Source organism: Cupressus sempervirens, chromosome 1, assembly GCF_028749045.1.
Source record: "Cupressus sempervirens isolate cs-2001-9-10 chromosome 1, ASM2874904v1, whole genome shotgun sequence".
Classification (NCBI taxonomy): domain Eukaryota; kingdom Viridiplantae; phylum Streptophyta; class Pinopsida; order Cupressales; family Cupressaceae; genus Cupressus; species Cupressus sempervirens.
In genome coordinates this window covers 22,313,134-22,336,196 of record NC_143118.1, presented here as the reverse complement: position 1 = coordinate 22,336,196, position 23,063 = coordinate 22,313,134, and the positions used below count along the sequence as shown (strand labels likewise).

General features: G+C 35.3%; 1 pseudogene; it reads right to left on the bottom strand.

Moving 5' to 3' along the window:
• Window positions 1-4,731: 4,731 nt before the first annotated feature.
• Window positions 4,732-23,063, bottom strand: part of LOC149575969 (U3 snoRNP-associated protein-like EMB2271) — a 43,293-nt pseudogene continuing 24,961 nt past the window's right edge.

Sequence of the window (23,063 nt, the reverse complement as noted above, 5' to 3'; positions counted from 1 at the left end):
AACTACTATCAACAATCATAATTAATCTTACATATAAACAAGATTTATTGGAAGAATAACACAACACATGAGCATAACACATTGCCTGAGAAATTGTATGTCATCTCTAAGTCCTATAAGTCTGAGCATACAATAAGAATCACCAACCAACAAATGACAAAATCACAATGAAGATAAGTGCAAGAATCCATGTTAGATCTCTTAAGATCATTACTCACTTTCAACTGAGAAATGTTGTCCTTGCTCAAACTTAGATGCAATGTGTGTAACCTCAATTGGATAGTCAACTGTGTACTGGTTTGGGGCAACCTCTTAACACCGAGTTGCAACAAACTTTTCATTGGATTTGGGATTAGGGCAATCAATGACCACATGCCTAATGGTGTAGCATCACCAACAACAAACGTGTAGTTCTTTGCTGGTACATGAGAAACCTAATTTGGTCATCCACACTGGGCTTTAATTTTGTGGTAGATCCTTTTATATGTTTAAATCTACCAAAATATCTGTAAATGTTGTGGATGAAATATGGAGTAATTGTCAATATCCAAATGTAACCTAATGCATCACCAATCACCTCAAAACAAGAATCACTACAATAATGTAGTGGGAGATGTTGAACCCAAACCAAATTGAATATAGAATGATTCTACAGAAAGATCAAAAAAATGGTCACAGTTTGACCAAAAGATATTGTTCCCATGCCTTTAGATTGTGGAGAATTGCATTACAGTCCTCAATATGATCACAAGACACAATTGAGAAGCCACTAACACAAGGATAAATTTCTAAGATTTCCTTCAAAATAAGCTTCTGGATATTAGTGATCCATTGATATATAGCAAAAAGAGAATGTCAAAAAATTAAGTGAACAAGAAACTCATACAAGCCTTGGTCGATTAGCATCACCATTGTTGAGTCCCTTGCGTTATCTTTAAATATCAAGTATTCCCCAAGCTTTTCAAAAGAAATGATCACATAAGACTTTAGATACTATATCAAAACAAATCCAGATCATATAGTAAATTTAAGATATTGTTAGATTACTTGAATAATTATATTGATGTGCTCTATAAAAACTTTAAAATAAAAACATCCTAAGAAAACAATCTTTTTACATATTGTTTTTAATACTTACATTATAGAAATTATTCAAATTTGATACTAATTATACTTGATAAAACAAATAAGAATTTATATCTATAAATGCAAGATAACTTTCCATTCTCCAACCATAGTAAAGAGATCCACTAAAGGACTAAAGGCGATGGGATGTCAACATCGGTCTTAATATGTACCTTTCTAAGATTAGGCAATCCAATCTTCCTTCGAATGGAAGAATTATTCAAAAATAAATATATCGAGAAGGATAGATAAGTTCAAATAATGGAAGACATTATGACGTAGATAGAGATGAGGAAAATAATAATCCAATGAATACAAATTATTTAGGTGGATGACTTTATTAATTGAAAGGCGTATAAAAGAGAAATATTAGTTTGCCCATATTCAACGTGATTTTAGAGAAATTACTAAGAGTACAAATCTTAAATAAAAGAGTAAGGCACAAAACATAAAGCAGGTATATATGTAAATCAATATATTTAAAAATATTGATGGTTATGGTACAATCCTTATTTTACTTTATTGATTTATGTGTGTCTGGTGTTTTATTATTAAATGATAATAATAAATTATTTAATTTAGGTTTGATTCTATTTGTACTTTTTAAAAATTTATATGTAAAATATCAATTATGTTAAAATATAAAATATATATATATATATATTAATTAACTTATTTGGTAGTCACGAACTGATTGGCTTGTGAGAATATTTAAATTGTGTGCTATATTTATGGAGGAAAAAATTTATTTTATTTTAAACATTGAAATGAGAGAGCATAGGTCATTTATAATCCATTGCACAAGCCTACCTCATACTTCAATATGTAGGAGACATCTGATTGCACTTCCAATATTAGTTGTACAAACCCTATCTCTCATACATTTGAATTCGTGACTTCTCTTACAAGAACACAAGTTTCTCACCATCTAGAGTTGGAGTATTTAAATTGTATGCTATGTTTATGAAGGATGAACTTTATTTTATTTTGAACATTGAAATGGCATAGCACATAGGTCATTTATAATCCATTATACAAGACTACCTCATTCTTAAATATCTAGGAGACATGTTATTGCACCTCTAATATAAGGTGTGCAAACCCTATCTCCTATACATTTTAACTCGTGACCTCTCTTACAAGAACACAAGTTTCCCACCATCTAAAGTTGAGTATTGAATCATTGTTTTAGCTTTTTTTAACATTCAAAGAATATGATATTAACATTATTTCATCACTTATGCTTCTTCCAATGTGTATAGCACCACTTATGCTCAGATCCTAGTTGAGGTCAACATCTCCAAAGGTCTCTCAGCGAAGATTTGTTTGGCCTCTCTAATTGGACCTTGGATCCAGTGTCTTGATTACGAAGGTATCCCTTTTCGATGCAGGAAGTGCCACAAGACCGGTCACCTTGCTGCTCCTCTGAAAAACCTAGACAGAAGAAGTCTCCTTGGTGGAAGAATGTGTCGAATGATCATTACACTATCCTCAAAGCCCCCTCTGTTGGGGATGGTGACTCTCCTTAGGACTCTTTGGTGGCTGCCACGACTGTTGTCTCAAATGGCTCTCTTGTGGCCCCTTCTTTGGAGACCTCCTCTGTTCTACCCTTGTCTACGAATGTCTCCCTTGCAGATGATTCTTCAGTGAAGGAGTTTGTTGTTCCTCGTGGTCCTATTGGGCGCCAGGACCCTGTTCCTTCTCTTGGCCCCGCCCTTGTTCTGGACTTTCCTCCTGTTTCAGTGGGGGGCCAACTGGCTTTGGGTTCTTCTAGGGAGATTGTTGTTTTCTTGAATTCTCTTGGGTTCCATTGTTCTGTTTCTTCTGGAGATCGGATTGCTGAAGCAACTAAGGTGGAGGATAGTTGGAATGCAGTAAAAAGAAAGAAAACTAGGCCATCTGCTCCTTAAAAATGAATCTTCGATCATGCAAGGGAGGCTCTAAATCAAAGGTCAAATCGTGATGTATCTGGCCCTGCCTCCTAGCTGGATCTTCTCTTTTGGCTGGTGACTGGCTTTTTGTCACCATGGTTACCCTTAGATTGGGGGGTGACTAGTTCTACATTTATTTATTGTACCTTTTGTTTATGCACTCATTGAAAACTTTAGGCTTGTACAAGGTTTCAAGATCCCTTCAAACCCTGTTTTAGTTAATCAAAAACATTATTTCATCACCCTAGGATAGTACTCTTTGGTCGATTGCTATTCTTATTGTGCTTATATTAATGCTTTTAATATAAGGTGTACAACCCCTCCCCACTACAGATTTGAACTTTTGACCTCTTACAAGAGCACAAGTTCTCTACCATCCACAATTGGCAAAGTATCAATTCATTTTTCACTTTCTGTATCATTCAAAGAATATGATATTAACATTATTTCATCATCCTAGGGCAAACAATTTGGATTATTGGCATCCTTCATCTTTGCTCCAGGCCTTTAAATCTATTCATCTCAAGGTTTGATGAATGGAGAAACTAACCTTGCCTAGTTTTTGTGTGTGCGTGTCATCATTTACAATTTGATGAAGCAAATTATGTCATGCCCTTACGCATCAACAACAATGATTTTAAGTGATTGTCACTATTTTTGCACCAATAGACTCAACAAGACTTTGCATAAAAGCATGCAAATCAAAAGCCAACTAATGTTGCCAATCTTCAAATGTATAGCTATGGAAATAGCATGCAAATAAGCTCAAAATGTAAAATCATAAAGTTCACCCCACATGCAATATTCTGATATGTGCAGTTCTCTACCACTGAGTGGAACTTCGCTTCTTTGTGTAATGTGGAATACTATTGGTTATTGTCGTGACCGGCACTCATTGTATTCTCTAATAGCCACGGTGAATTGTAACTCCTTGCATGTGTGCCATACAGTGCCCATTGCTTATTTTACTGCACTTGAACTCCAAATTTAACATTAATCTAAATTGCAAAAAGTATAAAACATATAGTTACAATGAAAATTGACACCAATTGATTTAAACTTGAAAAGGATGCCATCCGTGCAGTCCAATGTGGTCTTCAGCTGACAAAGAACTACATATTTAACTTTGATCTACATTACACATTATATAACACCATAACGTTAAAATGCCAAAAATAATACAACGATTGATTTCAGCATAAAAGGTGCCACACATGCAGTAACATACAGCCATTCAATTTATCACCAGCTCCTGATTATGGTTTCGTGAGTTATATGTTACAGCACATTGCATTTTTATGTTGTGAAATCCATTCTTTAATTTTTTGCGACTTTAATGTAATTTTGTACTACCAACCTCATGTGTCAGTCACCTTGTTTGACAATTTGATGACATAATTCTTTATGATACAAGTAAAGATCGAGCACATTTTCTGTATTACAGAAAAGTTAAATATGAGAAATGCCAAAATACATAATGTTCAGTAGAATCCAACTCCACTAAATAATGAGACATGCACTGATAGGCCATACAATTCACCTTCTATGTAAAATTATTTTGTGAGGCCCATTTAGATATAGCCTAAAATTTGATAAAATCTGGCGAATTTGCATGGCACCTGATGTAGATTCAGGTTTCTCAAAATTGACCTCAAGAAGGAAACTTCTAGAGGTGTATTAAAAAGATTAAATCATTAAGCAATTTTTTTCATATCTACTACAAAATTACATTGGCTTTACAACAAATAAAAGAATGCATAGATTGAGAGGACAAAATTAGAAAATTCTCTCTGCACTACGTCTCATGCCAAGCCAACTTCCTAAAAATACATTTGATATATTCCCGAATAAAATATTCTGGTCGGCCACAGTTAGGGGTCAGAACGATCTTGGTGCTTGAAACTTGAAATGCGGCAGACAACCTTAGACATAAATCAAACATTGATAAATCAGGAGAATGTGTTGCTATAAAGGATTTCCCAAAACATGCACCAAGTTCTCCTATACACTAATGTACATACCAGGCATATCACTGAGAGAAGCAACAAAGATATGATACGATAATTCCAATTTTCTCCTCATGCTCATCATGAAATATCTATAGGGTACAAAGCAACACTGTTGTGAGCAGCTTGAATGCGACCCCATCTACCTAACCGAGGCTCCTGTTTAAGAAATTTCCAATTAGATAATTAGTGCTTGCTCTAACTGTTGATTTTAATGATTGATAAAACAACTTGAATTGTAATATATGAAGGAATCCGTACAGAATTCAAAATGAAAAGATATGCAGATGAATGTGAAAAATTGTACATTTAGCATTGGTTTGTAGCTATAAATCAACAAGCAAGGAAGCAAAAGTATAGGAGCAAATAGGATTTATTGAAACCAGAGCCCTCCCTTTCCCAAAGACATGTAACACCATATCCAGTACATTTAGTTTGGATATGTATTAACTTGTTAAATGTATTGGATATAGTATCACCAAAAAAATCAAGCCATGAACTAATTAACAATAGTGCAATGCAGTCTTTTATAACAAGGTAAGCATTTAAGTAGGTACGATGAGCATAGATAAATCAAAAAAATCAGTCATAATTATGCTTGTGACCACCGATAATGCCAAAGCTTGAAATGTACAGAGTTCGGATAATTCCATGCAGGGTCTGGTGCAGGCAATTTTAGAGGAATGGATACAAAAAGCTGCAGAACCAAAAACTCAGGTGAATGCTGCATTGGAATTACGATCTTACAGTTTCTATTTAAGCAAAATATTCAATGATAAATAGATATGATATATCTAAAAAATGTACAAAATGATAGACCAAACGCAATACTGGAGTGGAATCCTCCAAGTATTGTAACAACAAAATATACTCAACATTAAGAAAAAAAGGAGAACAGAATATAAATTTGATAATAGAGTGATGGCCTTAGACTACCTATAAATTCTACTACAAAATTAACATGTGAGATGAGCTGGCTACCCTCTTCCAAAACATGCCCACATACATCTTAGAGTATCAGTAATACATATATAAAGATATATTTAAGACCCATTAATGGAGTTTTGCATCCACTCTAATATCACCCCAACATCATTTCTTAAAGAGCCTTGACAAAGGCGGCATTCACTTAACACTTTGTGACAATCTTCCATCCCAAAACTTTGCACAGCCATGAGTACTACTCCCTTGCACTAATTACAAAAAACAAGTTGCAATGAAAGATGTCCCAATAGAAATGTGGTTAAATTAGCATATAAAGGTAGAATCATATAAAGCGATTGGGAAGCATGAAACTATTGGAAGTAACCTAGAACCCTAATAAAAACACTTATATATTGTATGCAGAACTTCGCAGAGAATTATGTATCCTCTTTGCCATAAGTCACAACATGAATGAATGCATGTCTCAAGGTTCGCCTTTTTAAGCTTATTATTTGAGTCTGTAAGACATGATTAAACTCTCCTTTCGAAACAGTGCAACAACTTAAGGACAATGAATTAGTGAACAGTAACCAGCCAGGAAGAATGGCACACATTAAAGCAATTTAAGCATAAGAAGAAGTTTCGTGCAGTAAAACTGAAACACAAAATAGTAATGCGTAACAGAGGAGTATATGTCCGTCAATGGAAGGGTGGTTTTTAGGCCTTATTTCTAGATCTGAAATCCTTTGACCTCTTTGCCGTTTCAAATTTCTTGTAGTGTTACTTTTAATATTTTATTGATCTGTGTTAGTATTTCTTTATTTAGTTATTAAATTTTATTTTTATTTCTATTGAATTGACCCACAAATCAGTCAGCAACCTTGGTTAAAAGCCAGCAACAATTCTTTCCAGCATATAATCTGATAGAAACTTATCTTCAAAATCAGACACGGTAGCTGAATGCAGAACATTAATTGAACCTTTGTGCAGATGCACAAGGCAATTGCAAGCATTTCTATCATTGGTTAAAATGAAGCTTCTGTACAGTAATACTTACAAATGTTTAACAGGATAAACTCAACCTTAATGTGTATTGATTTCAGCATCTGTGTAATTAGTAGACACGTATTAAAGAGCTCAGGAAATATTGAACTCAACCGCAGTGTTTTCAGAATTACAAATTTTATGGTAAAATTGTCAGTGTAGCATAAAACTTCCAAAAGATTCTACAAAAAAAAATGGTTTGACGGTGAAATGTTTGCAAATTAATGATAGACTACTTAATTTGGTACAAGCAGTTCTATGTCTTGTCTGAGATGCATGAGTTGATTTCTAGCACCACAATGCACAACATGGAAAAAAATTATCCTGTTTTTTGAGACAATTTGGTATGTATTGCCATCTCACATCAGAGTTAGGCAGTGAAAATGTCTTAAGGTTGTTCGATCCCAGTGATCTCTGCCCTTTTTTTTTTTTGGCATTGGTACTAACCAGTAATTGCTATTGGTGTGTGATGGGTACGCCAAAGAGGAGTGGAAGGTGAAATGGGGAAAATTTTGGTCTATTTTTGACATACGTTTTTGATGTCCATGAGAGAGAGAGAGAGATACAGAGGTTGAGGAAGAGGAAGCTAGAGAGGGAGAGAGAGATGAGAGGAGAGATGAATGGGCAAAGAGACTAAGACATGTCTAGAAGTAGATGCAGATAGAGCGAGAGAGGAAAAGAGAGACAAATAGATAGATGTAGAGAGAGAGATAGAAAGAGAGAAGGGGAAAAGGGAGATAGAGAGGGAGATGGAGAGCATAATGTTCCCTATTAGAACTTCACTTAATTTTCACTAGGACCCCCAAACGAGGTCTGGATTAATACCTTGGTTTAAGGCCTGCACCAAGTTAGTTATCAATAGCTAAACAAACACATACTTCAACAATGTTCCAAAGAAAATTCTAATCATTATTATATAATCCTAATGTACACGAGATTTCCTTAAGGCTTTTTCAAAGAACCCATCCTCATTATGAAGCACCATGGGAGATCGTACAGGGCACATGGAACCTATCCATCAAGCCCAAGAGCGAGAAAGTGACAGCCATCATTCAACCTCCCTGCCCCACTCAGGGTTACCACTCTCAAATGGATCTTATACTACTTACAATCCCTATATGTACACTCCCCTCCATGATGGAATGGTAGATTAAGCTTATTGGAATCTTCATTATTAATTATACATTAGAAGCAATAGAATATCGGCACACATTCCCACTTCCCATCAAATGAACGTCCAATAACAAAAATTAGCCAATTGATATTGTAAACCATTCTTGCTTACTTTGAGTGGATACTCATACATTCCCATAGATGATCAGAAATCGTGACCTCTTGTATGGTTATAACTGTTATACAGGCGTGATTGGGCTATTTGCATTGTTTTGAATATTGGATTCATAATACATCTTTGATCCATTGTTGGCAGAATTCGTGATCAAGTTACCGATTCACAAAATGGGCAGCGTGATGGGCATTATATTTACCCCATGCTTGATTTGTTTCAAGGTCACTGTTTTAGCAAAATTATTCTAGAATCACAACTAAAAATGAGATCCATAAATATGATGCAATGGACAAATTTTATGGCATTTAATTGACAAATGTTGGAGTCCATTATGAATAGCCCTATGATCGACTATGCAAAGAACATTGGGAAGTAGGAGAAACACTTATTTCTTATAATCCTTGGTTAATTTATGATGTAGATATTATTGGGTGGCTAGTGAGTTTCAAAGAAAAGCTCGACAAGAACGCCCAAAGTTATATTTTCTCCCGGCAGTTTATAAAGGCTTTGGAATAGCTGAGATAAGCAGAGGATCGGGCTCTTTCTTAAGTTCAAAAAAAATGCATGCAACTCCAATGCCGAGCTCCAGCTCTTACGGTCAATCTCCGAAGTTGCAAAAACAGAGGATTATGAGGCAAAATAGTGGTTGAATTGTCTATGCATGTGACTGTATCATGGTTACTCTAGAGAGAGCTCAAGAAATGGTGGTTGCTGCAATTGGAATGTCTGAAGCACATCATCAAACCATTCTGTTGTGACTTCTCTATTGGAACATTTCCCAGTTGGCTATACTGCACCGGTGGATTGGACTTCGTGACACAGTGACAGATATTCACTGTGTCTTCAGTACCTTTGAAGAGAATGTCACATGTCATAAAAGAATGCTTATTGATTTTGAAGCCCAGGGGGATGCTGTTTTTCAGAGACTGTGGTCTTTATGACATGGCAATGCTATGATTTCCTTCTGCTCAAAACATTGCAGATCGTCATTATGTACAAGGTGACAGTGTAAGGCCTATGGATACTCTACATGTTTTATTTGCTGACATTTATCAAGAAATTCATGAAATTGTGACGCTGAATGGAAAGACTGGGGCAGATCATACAAATTGCCAATGTCTGGTTGAACGATTGAAGCTTTTGAAGCCTCTGCTGGATGATGTTAAGGACTCAAAGACAGCTTTGATGGGATCAGTTGTCAGGGTATTTGAAGAACTATATTCTTCTTTGAAGAAGGCTCAGGAACTTATAGAAAGATGTAGTACAAAAGGGAGTCAAGTTTATAGGGTACTTTGCAGCCAGCAGAATATCACTAAATTTCAAGAAAAATCTTTGGATATCTATCATGTCCTGAATTCCTTGCCTCTTCTCTACATACTCCAGACCAGTTACAACTTCAAGTTGAAATTTGTGCTGAGGAATTGCGCAGGTTAAGATACACTATCTCAAACATAATGCCATTATAGGAATCGACACAGTTGGTAAAGGAGAAGCTCCATGAATGGTTATTCAAGGTTAGGGCGCAACTTCTGCGGGAGATGCAGGATACAAGTTTTGAGTTTGTTCTTCAAGATATAAATAAGGCAAAGAAGGCAATGGATAAGGCTCCTTCTGGGAGTATTATCAAAGTTATTGAAAACATGCTAAATACTGGAAATCTCAATACTCAATCTGGTCTTGATCTTCAATAGAGTTCTGTAATGACTTTCATTGCAGAGAAGCTCAACTTTTTCCATTTTCTTTCACATTTCCGATATTTTCACAGGGGAGCATAGTTTGCACAAATGCAACCAGTACAGTGTGCAAGATGCTTCCAGAGTCATGGGGCTTTATGTGTCTTGTGCACACACACCAGATGATCACACTCCAAACCGAAGTGTTAATAATGTTAACCTGATCACCTACAGGTCTGATAGTACATACCATAAATGTTCTTCTCAATATAATATATCTCTAAATTAGCATTTTATATAGGACTCTAAGGGCCAGAGACTTCTTAGGAAACAAGATTATAATGTTTAACCAAACTAACAATTAGTTTGTTAAGTGCTATTAATTATATCTTCATGAATCGCCGACTAGGAAGGAGTTTGATTAGTGCTCATTTAGGAAAGGTTATGTCCCTCTAAGGGACATATCCTTTAGAAAGGATATATAGTAGGTTGTAAATGCAGTTTATATGACACACAGTTACAACAGTCTACTCCTCCAAGCATTTTACATCCAGCGTATTCTAAATCAGAGATATTCTAATTCAATCAAGATCGATTGTAGAGTACTGGATCTGCATTTAGGATAAGTGTTAAATTCCTCAACAATCTGAATATTCATAATATTTAGAAGACCATTCTCAGCAATTCAAGACTGAACTAATAGTCTGATCCAAAGAACAAAGAATTAGCAGAAACTTTACATGGTATCAGAGCCAAGTTATCGGTTCTAGGGCTCTGCAAAACTCAGTTATCAAACTTCATATATATTTAGTAGCTTTCTCCTATCTTCAGTGGCATACACAATCAGACTTGAGGACAAGTTTGATGGAAAAGATCACTTTGAAGCCTGGAAATTCAGAATCTTGATGATTCTTGAAGAGAACAATGTTAAACAATTCGTTGACAGAGCATCCAAACAACCCCCAGTTGAACCTCACAAATCTACATGGAGAAAAGAAAATAGAAAAGCTATTCAAATCATTTTGGATGGAGTTAAAAATGATATTGTACCTATGCTTACAAAACATCAAACTGCCTTTGATATGATGAACGTATTACAAAATGCATATGAAATAAAAAATGCAACCAGGGTTCTTGCACTAAAAAGGCAACTAAATCACATTCAAATAAAGAAAGGAGAATCGATAAATTCTTATTTCCTAAGAGTTGCCGGCATTAGAGATGAACTATCAAGCATAGGAACCATCATTAGTGACACAAAATTAATACTTATGGCTATACATGGATTGCCAGATTCATGGGAGACATTCGCACAAAGAATAAGTGCGAGAGATCAGCTTCTGGACTTTAACAAACTCAAGAATAGTTGTCTTCAAGAGGAATCTAGAAAACTAAAGAAAAGAGGGAAACCAAAAGTAGAAGATGAAGAACTTTACGTTCTTAATACAAACTCTTATAAGGGCAAGAAGAAGCATTTCAAGAAGAAAAAGGGAAATCAAAAAAATGTGAAGCCCAAGAAAGATCTATCTAAAATAAAGAGTTTCAAATGCGAAAAATTTGGACACTATAGATCTAATTGTCTTAAAAATTCCAAACAACAGGCAAATTGTACATATGTCACTAAAGAAGAAGATACTAATGATCCTGAGAACCGTGTTTTGTATTCCTCTCTATCAAATGAAATTTCAAATAAAGCATGGGTAATTGATAGTGGATCTTCTAGACATATAACAAGATACAAAGAAACTCTAGATTTTTTATCAGAGAAGGTTAATAGTGAAGCTAACATTGGTGATAACTCAGCACACCCCGTTGAAGGAATTGGAAATTGTACTTTGAAACTAAAATCAAGAAATACTCTTCTTCTTAAAGGTGTACTCTATGTACCAGGGATTAAAAGAAACCTAATCTCAATTACAGCACTTGAAGATGATGGACATAATGTTGCATTCATAGATGGCAAAGTATTAACTTGGGCTAATAACTCTTCTATCAAAAAAGCAAAGTTAATTGGTCAAAGAAAAGAATATTTGTATGAATTAAATACAGAATCTAGTCAATCCACTCAAGCCCTAGTCCATGAAGCTATAGATACAAATGAAATATGGCACAGAAGATTAGGGCATCTAAATTTTAAAAGCTTATCAACTATGGAGAAGATGGTTACTGGATTACCCAAATTAAATAAAGACCATCCTAGTATTTGCAAAGGGCGTGCTCTGGGTAAAAGCACCAGAAGTCCCTTTCATGATAGTACTAGAAAAACAAATAATGTACTAGAATTAATTCATTCCAATTTATATGGACCTATGTCTATTCCTTCTCTTGGAGAATTTTGGTATTATATCTTGTTCATATATGACTTCTCTAGGAAAACATGGATTTACTTTTTAAAATGCAAGGAATTAGAAAAAATCCTACAAAGATTTAAAGAATTCAAAGCATTAACTAAAAAAATTTCAGGACATAAAATTAAAACCCTTAGAACTGATAACAGAGGAGAATATACCTCAGACTTGTTTAAAAGTTTTGTAACGAATCAGGAATTAAGAGGGAGTACATTGTTCCTTATAACCCAGAGCAAAACAGGATAGCAGAAAGAAAGAATAGGACAATTATAGAAGCTGCTAGGGCTATGATTTTTGACCAAAATCTAGAATACTATCTTTGGGCAGAAGCCTCTTGTACTGCAAAACAGAAGCCCTCACTCCTATCTTTAAGATAAAATCCCTGAAAAAGTATTTACTAAAGTAAAACCCAATATAAGTCCTCTTAGAATTTTTGGACGTCCTGTATATATCCATATTCCAAAAGAAAATAGAACCAAGTTAGAACCCTCTGGGAGGAAAGGTATTTTTGTAGGGTATAGTGAAACTTCTAAAGCATATAGGATTTTCATACCTGGACAAAAAACTATTGAACTTAGCAGAGATGTAATCTTTGACGAAGATCTTGCATTCAAAAGAGTCATAAGTTCTAATGAACCTTCTTCTTTATCTATTTTTGAAAGAAATAGTGACTTTGGGTCCCAGAGGGAGAACTTAGAAGAAATCAAAGATGAAATTCAAAATATGAACCTTAAAGAAAATTCAAAGAAAAGACCACTTTGGGCCATTAAAACAATTGAAGCAGCCCAAGACTTTGTTGCACCTTCCGAAACAGTCAGAGAAAGCAAAAGACCTAAAAGATTCTCTGGTTATACAGCTAACATGAGTGACTTATCCAAAACAAAGCCAACCAATCCCTGTGATGCTATTAAACAGATAGCTTGGAAAGAAGCTATGACAGAAGAATACCAATCTATCATAAAAAATGATGTTTGGGAAATTGTTCCAAGACCTAAAGGAAAACCTGTTGTTTCTTCTAAGTGGATATTTAGAATAAAGCATGTTGTTGACAGTAGTATTGAGAAGTATAAAGTCATATTTGTAGCCAGAGGATTTTCTCAGAAAGAAGGGATTGATTATGAAGAAACCTTTGCTCCTATTGCCAAATATACCTCCGTAAGAGCAGTCTTAGCAATTGCCGCATCAAAGGGATGGAAGGTACATCAGATGGATGTAAAAACAACATTCCTAAATGGAAAGATTTAAGAAGAAGTCTATCTAGAGCAACCGGAAGGATTTGAAACTCATGATCCTAACGCTTTTGTTTGCAAGCTCAAGAAAGCTCTTTATGGGCTTAAACAAGCTCCCAGAGCCTGGTATGAAATAATTGATAAATATCTAACCGGCTTAGGATTCTCCAAGAATGAAGCCGATTCAAACTTGTATTATAAAAGAGATAAAAATGATATGGTAATTCTGATATTGTATGTTGATGATTTATTAATCAAGGTGATGATCATCTTATAGATCAATGCAAGAAAGATCTAACTAGAGAATTCGAGATGAAAGACTTGGGGCTTCTCCATTACTTCCTAGGATTAGAAGTACGACAATATTCTGACAGTATCATACTTAATCAAGGGAAGTACACATCAGACATTTTGAACAGATTTAGAATGTGGAATTGCAAGTCTATGTCTTCTGCAATGGAGACTAATTTACATAAACTTAAAGAAGCAGCAGCAGAATCACCTTCCATAGATTCTACTCTCTACATACAGATGATTGGATCACTTATGTACTTCGTAAATACAAGACCAGATATTTGCTATGCAGTTAATGCCTTAAATCAGTTTATGTGTGAACCAAAGGAGATTCACCTAGTTGCGATTAAACACACTATGAGATACTTACAAGGCACCCTTAATTTTGGACTCAAATATGAGAAAGTTGCTTTAGATTTGCATGGATTCACCGATTCAGATTGGGGTGGAAGTGTTAAAGATGGGAAAAGCACTTCAAGATGCTGTTTCAATTTAGGATCAACTCTAATATCTTGGATATGCAAAAAGCAGTCTTTAGTTGCTCAGAGCTCCATAGAAGCAGAATACATTGCAACAGCAATGGCCTCTCATGAAGCAGTCTAGCTGAGGAAGTTACTTGTAGGATTATTAATTTACTTGGGCAAGCCATGAATCCTACGATTATTCATTGTGATAATCAGAGTTCCATCAAACTCTTAGTGAATCCAGTTTTCCATGACAGGTTTAACATATTGAAATTTCTTACCATTATGTAAGAGATATGATAGACAGGAATTCTGTAAAATTGGAATACATTTGTACTGCAAATCAGACAGCAAACATACTCACCAAACCTCTATCTAGAGTAAAGATAGAACATTTCGAGAGGAGACTTGGTATGGTTGAGTTGTAATCCATTTGTACTCTTTTGATTATTAATAAAATAATTTTATTTTTGTCAAGCTATCGACTGTTATGGCTCCACCATTTGTATTCATTATTTTAAGAGGTGATGATCTCTGAAAAATAATGGACACTTGTACAAAACATTATGAGAGATGACTATCTCTTAGATAATGTGTTAAACATAAGAGTTCTACTGTAAGATCTAGATGAGTTCAAGATCATATTGTGATGTAGACATTGCTATGTTTATGAGTCACAAATTGGATAAAGGGAGAATTTTATTCTTCTCTGAGGTTATCCTATTTTTTGATAGATCTTAAACTCTGGATATTGTTGTGATACTAGTTTCTATGAAATCACAATTTGGATAAACGAAGAGATTACTCTTCAGATTTATCCTGTATAATATCACTAGTAGTAGTGATTTGTCATACCACAGGTTTAGTAATATGACTTTGTATCATGTGTTCTATGATACCATATACTAAGAAGAATCAAACAGATAGAGAGTATTAATTCTTCTATATTGGTGTTGCTAGATATAATATCTCTCTATAGGATTATCAGTTTAAGAGGGAGTGTTAATAATGTTAACCTGATCACCTACAGGTTTGATAGTACAGACCATAAATGTTCTTCTTAGTATAATATATCTCTAAATTAGCATTTTATATATGACTCTAAGGGCCAGCGACTTCTTAGGAAACAAGATTATAATGTTTAACCAAACTAACAATTAGTTTGTTAAGTGCTATTAATTATACCTTCATGAATCGCAGACTAGGAAGGAGTTTGATTAGTGCTCATTTAGGAAGGGTTATGTCCCTCTAAGGGACATACCCTTTAGAAAGGATATATAGCAGGTTGTAAATGAAATTTATAGGACACACAATTACATCACTCTGCTCCTCTAAGCATTTTACATCCAACGAATTCTAAATCAGAGATATTCTAATTCAATCAAGATCGATTGTAGAGTATTGGATCTACATTTAAGATAAGTGTTAAATTCCTCAACAATTTGAATATTCATAATATTTAGAAGACCATTCTCAGCAATTCAAGACTGAACTAATAGTTTGATTGAAAGAACAAAGAATTAGCAGAAACTTTACACAAAGTGGGTTCAACTTTCCTAAATTTACCCTTGAATGGCAAAGGTACATCAAAAAATTAAAAATTATATCCATTTCCAGAAGTAAAGGGGATTAAAGGCAACATTTTGCATGAAGTATGGTATTGAGAATTAAAAAATTATAGTTCTCTCTAGGCCCAACAATATGCCAAGTGAGTATTGCTACTCAATTGAAAATATTTACACAAAGTTCTGAAAGGTGAAATTCACTGGACAGGAAACCTGGATATATATTTGCGATCTCAAGTGAAACTATATTCACCCAGATTAGCAATTTTTAATATCTATTAAGAGATTAAATCTTTTCATTAAAGGTGAAAATTATGTTCACGGGAGAGTTAACATAAGTGTTAGCCATTTTTGCCTCCCATTCAACCCACCATCAATAACCGATCAGGGATATCTTCAATGGACTATTTTCTTTTTGTGGGTTAACACATAATTAGGTTGGGGTTAACATTTTGTGTTAACTCGGTCTCTTCATGAACCAAATTGACTCGGTTCCTTCATCAATCGAGCTAGTTCAGTGTGTTCTTTGACCTAGTGAACTAGGTCGTCTCATTTGTCAAGTTGCGGGTTAACACACGTTTTCTATCAGGGTTAACCATTTTCGCCATTTTAGAGAATGACTTTGCTCCTCTTTCCAAAATAACGAAATTTGCTATTTCGGAAGGCTTACCCTTTTGCTTTCATGAAATCGCATGCTGCCTCCTCCACCGTGCAATTGGGAATGTGTTGACCAACTGATTCATGCCACATGGCAAATTCTTCTTATGTTGGGTTGCTTTTGATCCAATGGTTTTTGTATTTTTGCATAGCTGCCTTAGATCTGGACGCATCTTTTAAAATTTATGTATGCATCTCAGCCATCCATTTGTTATGAAGATCTTGATCTACAGTTGGGTTTTATTCACTTGTTGAGGAGATTTCTTGCAGCATTTGGGCCGTCTATTTCAGAATGAAGATCTACATCGAGGATTCATCTTTTTTGGGGCAAATCAGATTTATTCCACGCGGGTTAACTCTACAATTTTGCTGCAGGTTAACAGTGCATGTTATCCCATCACGCGTTTTCTAATAGTGCTGTGAATTCATTTGTTGCGGCCATGACACATTACAAGGATTGTTCTTTAATGCTAAACTACATTCTTAGGCCTTGTTTGCACAACACCTTTGCATCTCCATGCCTCTTTATTGAATGTAATGATCAAATCTCATGGGATTTGATTTCTTACGGCTGGGTGCATTTGTTTTGCCCTTCTTGTCACTTCACTACAGCAAGCTGATTTTAAGATCAGATTTTACTCTGATATTCATTTATTGCTCTCTGCAATTCAACTCCACTTAGGTTGGGGTTTGAACTCCATAGTTTAGATCCGAGTTATGCCTGCTCTATAAAGACAAGTTGTAAATACTTTTTCTGAGTTCTTCTCTATTCTTCTCTGGTTCATGACAGCAGCCTTGTGCACTGTTATTGTAACTGCAACTTTGCCTTCCATTAATAAAACTTGTCATTTTCTTACCTATTCTTACCATTCTGCTCTCTAGTGCATCTATTTGCCTTGTAGTGAATAGTTCCTTTCTGTTTTCTTGATTCATATGTTCTGTCAAGTCTATTAGTAATTGTTGCATAGTGAAATATCTTTCCTTTCAGCACTTCAATCAGTTCCAAACCTGCATGTGGTTCCTTTGACATAGAATAGAGTCAAGACTAGAGTATTCCGGATTTTCATTGTTGTGTAGTGCAGTCATAGGCAGAGCTGTGACCACACTTCTATCTCGGAGCATCACCCCCTTTCCCTTTCTACATTCTCTTTCAGTTCTCCTTCTCCCTTTTCCTTCCCAGTTTTAGTTTAGGTGCATAATAGTAAGGAAGCCAGCCTTCTCCGAAGATTCAGCCTCAGAGCGCAAGTCGCACATTTGAAGGTTGTTTCCATGTTACACAAGGTCGCTTGAGGGTCATACCTCAAGCAAGGGTGCAGACTTTTTTGTCAATAGTAAAGAAATTGGTAATAATAAAATGATATTTCCTTACAGAAAAGGTAAACATAAGGGTCAGATATTTTAAAATAGGGAAAAGTGAGAAACCAATGAAGAGGGACCTTTTCAAGATTCAGTTGCAAAATTGAATAATGTTTTCCAGGGGAATCTGTTTATTGAAAAAGATGGGCCAGAAAAGGTTGCTTCTTTCTCGAAAGTCTGTAGGCTACAGGGAAGAGAAGATGTTTTTCGAAGTTCTGATTGTAACAGAGAGAAAGGGGAATTATATTTGTGTTTTCTGCAGCTAGATTTTAATGGCAGGGTTAAAAGTGATCCAAGGATCATTTTTGTTGTGTATTGAAAATTAAAGAGAAGTTTGTATCCTAGATGTTTTGGTCCAGATATTTACTTCTCTGATTGAAATAAATCAGTTGGTTGTTTCTTTCATGTTTTTTAATATTATCCTGTATCATCTTGTCAAGTAGATGTTTGCAATGTGAATCTGTTGGTTTATGTATACATGTTTTGCAGATAGAGATATTAAATTCCCTTTTGATTTCTCTGTAATAGGGAAGATTGAATATGTGATCTGTTGATCATTTGTTTATTTTTCTCTGAATCTTTCATGTAATCACATTCATTTCGTATTGATGAATGAATGTCAGTTGCCTTCGTGTCTTCTAGTTAAAGAAATAATCAGTAACTAATTCGTTGAATATCTTTTAGGAGGGAGCTGTAGCTCTCAATTCAGAGGAAAGCTAGCAATTCCATGATAGTCTTTCCAACTGTTGGTTGAGTTTGTTCTTCTGTTAGGGCATTCTGAGTCTTTCTGTATCATTCATTTTGAAGGATAAATCTGTCAACCAACATATGGTATACCTTCTCCCGAATGTACTGTGACTGTTTCCAACTAATTGTTGGCCTTGATCGCTTGTCTTAATTAGGTGGTTGCTCTTAACTATGACTATCTCTAACATCTATTCACAACAAAACTAGTAATATTCTTAATACATAATCGATTGCGTACTGTTGCTTGACAAAAATGTATCATCAATATCCATGGTCTGCTGTAGACGATGAACTACCATCACCACCTTCACTGGAGGAGAGTAACAGTTTTTTGGGTGGAATACATATATCTTCATTATCAATTTAAATATTTGTTTTTACTTTAGGTTATTGCGGGGCCATGACAGTCTGCCCTTCCCAATATTGCTTATCCTTGAGCAATCTCAAATTCAGACAATTGATGATCTTCTCTTTCCCATGGAGCATCTTTTATAGGCAGGCCTTTCTCCACTGAACCAATAATTTGGGAGTCTTATTCTTTTATCTTTTCTTCCCCATAGCTCGGAAGTCTTATTCTATAATATTTTCTCCCGCATAGCAAGGAAGATTTCAAGTTTCAAAAATAAATTTGCCTTCGATGGAAACATGAAATATATTGTGGATTCTAATATTTCCAGACAATTCCAATTCCAAAGCTATCACATCTCTCTAATAATCTTGTATTATCCGAAAAATCGAGCTTCCACTCCACTAGCCTTGATTGAAAATTATTTGTGGTTGTAACCTAGGATACCAATGTAGGCATTGTAGGCTTCCGTCCACATTTGGATGCCTGTGGGTGGCATCTGGGAAATTCCAGTCACATCCACGTGCGTCAGCCCAGAAAAACAAAAAAACAATGACTTTTCACTTTTACAAGAAAATTAAAACATGTACGTTTTAGCACTTTAATAACATTTTATTTGCCAAACCCTAAAACGTCCCTAATAGAGGCCTTTCAACCATTCAACTATCATTTTGTTGCAGCTGGGTTTGCTCTTCTCATTTGGCTTCCATTTTGGCCTTTTGAAGGCAACTTAATTATATTTTCAAAGAGGAATCATCGTAGGGCGAGAGTTGACTTCCACAAGTTCATTAAAACACAAAGAGGTAAGCATTTTATCCTATTCTTGAGTGTCTCAATGAAATTTTTTGAGATTTTGATGAATCTTTGGAAGTTTGTGAAGAAATCTTCCATGTTTGTTTCAATTTATTTTTTCTAAAGAAATTTAGAAACAAGTTTAGGTATCTATTCGAATGGTTTTGTATCATTGTTTTTTACTTGTATGCTTGATAATTGATATTCATAGTTTTTTTATTTATTTAAATTTATTTAATTTCTTATTATAGAAAGAAACTACATTGTATTGTGCAAGAATGGTTGCCACCGGTAGTTAGGGCCACTAGTAGTCAAAGTTCAGTGGGAGGGAGGGCAAGGTCAGAGTTCAATGGCAGGGGAAGGAGGGGATAATTTCAAAATTAATTTAGGGTCTCCTCTATGAAGACATGCAACAAGAATATCACAGGTTTCAAGTGGTGGCTCCTATAGTTGGAGTTGTAGTTATTATCAAAGTAACAAAAGAAAGCCTTTTAATAGCTCTTATTCCCGAGTAAAACTTCATTTTATGGGCCCAGTTCGTAGAGCTTTTGGAATATGCAAAGGTGCAGAGGGGAAGGGGTTGTTTGATGCACAGATAGCTTCATTCATAAAAGAACAAGAAGTTGTCAATCGTTTGGTTAAAAGATCAAAAAAAAGTTATTATCAACCTCCTTCCTCAAAAATGAACAAAATGCAATCACCCATTGAACCGGAACCAATTGTATCCTCCAAACGTTCATTCATGCAAGTACTTGTACTGGGAGAGGAGGAAGAAGTAGAAAATAGTGCATCAGCCCAAAAAAGAGGCCCATTGCACTCTACATTTAAAATGAAGGCAAGAGACCACGCTAATGAAGCCATTGCACGTTGCCTCTATGCTAATGGCCTTGCGTTCAACCTGGTAAGATCACCACATTGGAAGGAAATGGAAAGAGTCATCAAAGAAGCACCAAATGATTACACAAGTCCTGGGTATGAAAACGTGTGTACCATACTCTTGCAAAAGGAGAGAGTTTCTATAGAGAAAGAACTTCAACCCATTAGAAGTGCTTGGAAAACTTTGGGTGTGACAATTATGTTTGATGGTTGGGAAGATACAAGAAACAGGTCATTAATTAATGTGATTGCAGTGTCCCCCAAACGGGAAATGTTTCTAAAGGCAATTGATTGTTAGATGGAGGTGAAGGATTCAAAATTCATCTCTAATATTTTCATTAAGGCCATAGATATGGTGGGTAGTGAGAATATGGTCCAAGTTGTTACAAACAGTGCCAAAAATTGTAGGGGAGTTGGTGCTTTGGTTGAGGGTCGGTATAACCATATTTTTTGGACACCATGCACTATACACTCCCTCAACTTGATCATCCAAGAGATTGGCACTCAAATAGATTAGGTGAAGCAAATATACAAAAAGGGAGAGGACACACAAATGTTTGGAAAAAAATCACAATCCATTTTTAGAACGTACTCAAAATTGGAGTTGCTGAAGGTAAATTAATTTTTTGTAATTATTAAATTTCATGTATTTGCAATTTAGTTAATATTTACACTTTTATTGTCAATTGACATATTGTTCACTTGCTTAGGTTGTTAAGACCCGTTTTGCATCTCATATTATTGTTATGAGACGACTTCTTAAGGTGCAAGACGCTTTGAGCCAAATGGTCATTTGTCCTCAATGGGGTATGTGGAAGGCTTCAAATACAGAAAGAGCCCTAAAGATTAGGGGTATGATCTTGGATGATTGTTGGTGGACTCGTGTGCAATACGTACTAGATATCACCGAGCCCATCATGACTATGCTTCGCTTTGCCGATACAGATACACCTTGCTTGGCAGATGTGTACAATGGCATGGACACCATGATTGAGATGGTAAAACATTCTATACAAGCACATGAGAGTGACCCTACAGAATGTCAAGCCTTATGCATTAAAGCAGAAGCAGTAATTCTTCATCATTGGGAGAAGATGACTACCCCATTGCACCCCCTTGCATATGCTTTATCTCTCAGGTATTATAGTGAGGCGATACTTTCAATGCCAGATAGAATTGCACCATATGGTGATGAAGAGTTTGCTAATGGGTGCTCCAAAGCTTTTGCAAGAATCTTCGAAGATGATGAGATGCATGAAAAGGTGAGGCTAGAGTTTAACTATTTGCTTTCGGAGCAACACTTACTCCATTTCCAATTAAGGACCAAAATGAAATGGGAGCAATCACATGGTGGTACATGTATGATCAGCCATACCAAAATCTACAACATCTTGCAATCAAAATCATCTCACAAGTAAGTTTTGATTTTTGTTTTTAGAATACAACTTGTATTCTACAATCTAGTGTTTAACATCTATCATATTGTCATTTGCTTTTCGTTTGTATGTTTAAAAATTAATTTTGTGAACACAATGTGAGTTGTGAATTCTTATGCTGCTGAAAGGAATTGGGCTACATACTCTTATATCCATTCAGTGAAGCGCAACCAATTGGGGTCAAAGAAAGCTGAGGACTTGGTCTACATTCATACCAGCTTGCATCTTTTGTCACATAAGGATGATGAATACTTGGATGGGGCAGCCAAAATTTGGGATGTACTCCCTCAGTGTGCAAACTTGGATGCAACACTTCATGATCTTACTAAGATGGTGGATGATGGTGATGATAGGTCTATGACACAGGGTGCATCTAGTGCAAGTGGAACCATTCTTGGTTCAAATGATATGGAGCTTGCAAATGTTGGAGATGAGGAGGATCCAGAATTTTTTGAGAATCCTTATGATTCTGATTAGTGAACATTGAATCGTGAACTATGTTTTTGATTTTGTAGTTTGGACATGGAGTCTAGAACATGAATAATTGTGGCTATGAAGTTAAATTTGAAGTTTGAACTATTTAATTGACATATAAATAATCTTGAATCTTGATCAATGGTAAAGCATCATACGATACTATCAAATGATGTATGTTTGTCTATTTCTATGTTTCTAACTCTAAGTTCTTGTATTTATAAATTTCTTAAATTCTTTGCATATTTATTAATATGCAAAGAATTTAAACACATCCGTACCCAAAAAAATCCTACATCCTATATCCGCATCTGAATCGATAACTTAGGTTGTAACCATAAGAAAGCCAAACCTCCAACTTCAAGCGTTCTCTCAATGCAATTCCAATTGGTATAGATCTTTTGTTAGTTCTAGGTACGATGCTAGATGCCCTTGAGAGTCTTCGCGATATCCATATTTTGTTGTGCAAAGTCCTTGGCCCTTGGTAC